General features: G+C 31.9%; 1 pseudogene; it reads right to left on the bottom strand.

The window, feature by feature from the left end:
- Nucleotides 1-322: 322 nt before the first annotated feature.
- LOC134233957 (putative ankyrin repeat protein RF_0381) lies at nt 323-1,797 on the bottom strand (annotated as a pseudogene).
- Nucleotides 1,798-4,974: the final 3,177 nt, after the last annotated feature.

Genomic DNA, 4,974 nt, shown 5'->3' with positions numbered 1-4,974 from the left:
CCATTATATTCATATGGTAGGGGGGGGTATAAGTGAGCTCATTGCTCACAGCCCAAGTGTTTAATATAAGTTAATGAAAGCCAACTCTTTTGGAATGTTGAATGAAATTTCAAAAAAGTTTTTAAATATTTTATTACAACTAATCATTGCATTAAGTATACACAAATTCATCAAAGTACAAGCAGCTCTTTGAACAAATCCATGCAAATCGAAATCAAAATATGCATGTTTTGTTCGAAAGAATCGACAATGACTATGTCTCACTGAGTGCAAAATCATAGCCCACAATAAATTTTACAATGTTGCACACGAATATCCCTACTCTGGTCTCTATGTGAACGTCCTTGGAATGTAATTTTTAAAGAGGAAATTAAGTCATGTTTCTTTTGCCTTTTTTTGGGGTTCCATTTAAATCCCAGGGGAGGGAAATTTTGGGATCCTGTAGTAGGAGACAGTTCTCGTCGTTTTTACTTTCCAATAACCAAGAAGGTTTTTCATGATATCACAGCCTAGAAAAAAAAATATTATGTGTAAAAAAAACAAGTGAAATCAAGCAGATTTTATCTGTTTTTAAATTCTGAAATACTTCATTTTTCATTCACTTACATATTTTTAAATATACTAATAAAACACAGAAAAGACAAAACCATCAATTAAACGATGTTATGGCTTTCATAAAGATATAAATAGGACAGACTAGTCTCTTACCAGCTTTCATTAGCTTTCTTGCCACATCCAGGTGTGAAGGTATACAATGAACGGCGTAAAATAGAACTGAATGGCCTTGTTGTCAGCAAGATTGACGTCACTGCCGGCTTTGATGAGATAGAGGCATGATTTTTCTGCCCCCTCCTGTACCCAATCACAGCGAGGATTCCCTAGGTGATCCAGGACGTGCAGGTCTCCCCTGAAATACAGGACAAAATGGTTACGCATGTCAAATAGGACAGGTTTATGTTTCTTCATTCATAAAATGTTATTTATATCAACATCCCCAAATATTAAAAAATCAACGCAAAACCCGGAAAAAAATTTTAACATTATTATTCCGAGAAGAAAAGTGGTGTAATTTAATTCTTTTGTTTTTAAATTAGATTTATGTTAAATTTCATGTTAATGTCTTAGCAGGAAATAAAGGAGCACAGACATGCATAATGTTAAATGTCTACACACCTGCTTTTACGAGCAGCTTGACGACCTCTAGATTTTCGTTGAACACTGCTCGCATGAGTGGAGTCTGACCAAAAACGTTCTTAGCGTTTACGTCACATTTTCCTGCAAAATACAATTCAGATGATAAATGCCCGAAACAAGTATTATTTTTTCATGTACATGCATCTTAAAGTATTTTCTTTTATTTCTGAAACTTATGCTGAATTGTGAATTCAATTTTTTTCCCAAATTTTTTCCCAAAACCCTTTAGAAATTTGTAAACAATTAAATAATGGGAGAATTGTCATACCATTTTGATAAAATTCGGAGTACTTCTAAGTGTCCCGCTTCTGCAGCCTCGTGCAGTGGCGTATTGCCCTGCTGTCAGCAAGGTTGGCATCACACCTGCCGCCAAAAGCTGGACGGCCACTTCCGGCGATCACATCTTGCGGCAAAGGGAAGAGCAGGCTTCTTCCTTTGGAATCAGTTTGTTGATGTCTGCCAGAACATTATCTGATGAGGATATTTGTCGTGTTAATGGTGGAGACCCTTTTCTTTCACGTTTTGACGATATAATACTCCAGGTGGAGCTCAAGTCTCAGCGTAAAGCTGTTTTTTGGGGGAAGAACTTTTGGTTCGCTTCATTTTTCTGAAAGAAAAATATAAATTTTAAAAGGGCCCAGTTTTTTTTCTACCAAATTAATTGTATGAATTATTTCTACCTTTACATGAAAACTAATGCGTGACCTTTTCTGCGTTTAAACGTTTTACAACTTCAAAGAAATCATCCTGACAGCGTGAACTTAAAAGATTAATTCATTCTCGTTTATCACTGGAGGAGGATTCGGTATATGTTTCATTTCCTAAATCAAAAAGTCATCAAAAAGGGATTGCCATTAAAATGATTAATTTGAAGATTTAAAAATTTGGGGAATTTTTTCTTAGCATCAGTCTAATCATTTTTACCTTCATCTTGCAACTTTTTACAGTGTAGTGTGTTTAAAATTTTGTAATTTTCCCAATCTCTAAAGATACAGTGTGTTAATATCCTAAGCATCTAGAATCATCAGGAATACATGAATTCTACGTTTGTATACGATTTTAAAAAGGAAAGGCATGGGGAATTTCAAGAAATTAATTAACAATTTCTAATACATTAAATCACTCAAACTTTTAAACCCCCGCTTTGTACTGTTATCAATTCATAATCACCTCTTATCTTTTAGTGCTGCTTCATAAAACATGAGCATACTTTAAATTTCATTATCTGTGATTGATATTCAGTACAAATCAGAACGCAGGTTTACATGATCCATGTCATCATACTAACTTAGTGGAATTGAAAAAGAGACAAAGAGAGCCTTGAACAGACTTGGTTAAAGCTTAAATTACCATTTCAAATAGTCCTGACTTTTCTCTCTGTTCCAATAAATATGAAAAAGGAAACGCATAATATTTTCATTTATATTCTGGCTTATTAGAAGTGGAAGAGAAATGGTACAAAGTCACTTTCATTTATCCCCCCTCCAAAAATAAATAAAAACTCTAATAAAAATATTTAGGTAGGTAGTTTGTTTATTCATTAAAAAATTCCTGAATTCTATTTCCTTGAAAACAAATACATTTTGCAAAAAAAAGATTCATTGCTACACAGTAAATATTGTTTTTCTCTTTCTTTGAAAATGTTAAGTAACTAGTCACTGAAATTATTGCAAATTTGAATTCGTTATTAGGATTATACCGATCTGTTCAAATTGTTATTACTGCACAAATATTTTTCTCACCTTTCAGTACGACCAAAATGAACGAATTAAGAAACAATCCAGTAATAAACACAAAATAATTCACCACGAACAAACACTCGTTTAATATATATCGTTAGGTATGAATACGTTTGTCCAGGTAACCAAACACTGAGACAAAACCCTTTACGGCCCCGTCTTATATACCCGTCACGTTGTCGAGTGATGAAGACTAGCAATTTTCCCTGTGATATAATTAGGTATTTATATACCTGTTGAAAAACCCATTAAGATGTTTATTTTAAAATACAGTTTTTAAAAGTTATCATTGCCTTGTTTTAGTCAATTACCAGGTGTGAAATTCTGTAATCGTTGCTTAATACGGGGTTTCAAATTAAGAAAAATCTCACAAAAGACAAATTAGATCTGGAGAAGCACATGTCCCTGTCTAAAAAGTTTTTCGAAAAAAACGCCACAAATTGTTATGAGTAACTAGTTTAAAGACAAGATTTTTCTCCTTCAAAACAATTGAAAAGATCATTCTAGGAACCCAAATATTTTTCACGAAGTGGTAGATCTTCCTGCTAGTTACTCTCTTCGTGATTTTTTTGTCGATTCTATCAAAAAAATCCAATGCATTTGAAACCTGTTGTATTTTTAATTTAGTTCTATTCTGTTTGATGTTATAATAATAAACATGGTGGTACATGTGATTTTTTTCAAAACAACATTAACCCTAAACAAAATACATTTTTAAAAAATCTCCTTTAAATTATTTTGTAGGTGCTTCCTAAACTATATTTCACTCAAAAAAAAATTGTCATTTTTAATAAACTTTCCCATTTTACATGAAAAAGTTTTCAAAAACTTAATTACTTCTTTAACTACAAAAAATGCCAAGAGTGAGGGGAAAGTATCTTAGACACTAGTTTAAATAAAGTGAATTTTTTAAAATCAAAGATTATCTTTTTGTTTTGATCCTATTTTCAATAAATTACATATTTAAACATTTTTTTTTTAATACAGTTTCAATCGAGAAGTGTGGTCAATTTCCACCAAGAGAAATGGCTGTCAGCAATGCCACGGGTTCATGTAAAAAAACCCATAATAAAATTCATTTTGTTTAAAAGTAACAACTTTTTAATTTTCCAAAACCCGGAAAAATTCTTTTTGTGCAGCGTTTACGAATAGATTCATTTGCACTGGAAAAAAAGTTGCAAAACAAGGTCAAATAACAAAATAATAAAAGGAAATTTTTAATGTAATTGCATGCACAGGTTCATAATTTTCAAAATTATAACATTTTTTTTTGAATTTATTTATTCCCCAAACGATCATTTTGGTTCTACAATCGAGTGAATTCAAGGAAAGGGAAAAACAATAGTTTTTCTTCTCAAACAGTGTCAGAAAATAAAACATTGGTCTTGTAAAGGGGTTTAATTAATGTTGGTTGTTACTATTAAAATTATCAATGACAACTGACTTTTTCATTACATGTTAAAAAACACCTTTTTCCCTTTTTTTTCATTCTCTATTCTTGCAGTGCCCCCTAAGCATAAAAATGCAAATGAAAAAATGTAAACAAAAAAAAAAAAGTCAAAGTTGACACGATGCATCATAATCGTTTTTAAAAGAGAAAATTTCATCTTTTCCCCCCTCTAACAGTTAACAATGTTACTCCACTAATGGAAGTTACAGTCTCTCTTTGGCCGTATAATCATTCCACTCGTACGAAATGACACATCCCCATGGATCATTTTCATACTTCTTACCTGTATTCGATGTAGACAAACTGAGACTAGTCTTTGCAGATAGTGATATACAATTTGCCGATCCATTCATTATTTCCTTCATGGCATATTTTGATAAAATGCTGTACATTCATGAAAGAATGATCATACTATATTATATAAATATATTAATATATAATATTTAAGATTTGCTTCGAGAAATGTAGAATGCCAAAAAGGAGGAAGATAAATCGAACAATAGAATGGAGATGTTCAGAGGCTTAGCTATTAGATTAAGAACGAACATATGGGTAAGAAGTAGTTAAAACCAATAAACTCAGCAAAAAACC

The sequence above is a fragment of the Saccostrea cucullata genome, unplaced genomic scaffold (assembly GCF_032062105.1).
Source record: "Saccostrea cucullata isolate Sc308-1 unplaced genomic scaffold, CSIRO_AGI_Scuc_v1 ctg23173, whole genome shotgun sequence".
NCBI lineage: Eukaryota > Metazoa > Mollusca > Bivalvia > Ostreida > Ostreidae > Saccostrea > Saccostrea cuccullata.
Note: the sequence above shows the minus strand (reverse complement) of the source record. Positions and strands in the feature narration are given on the sequence as shown.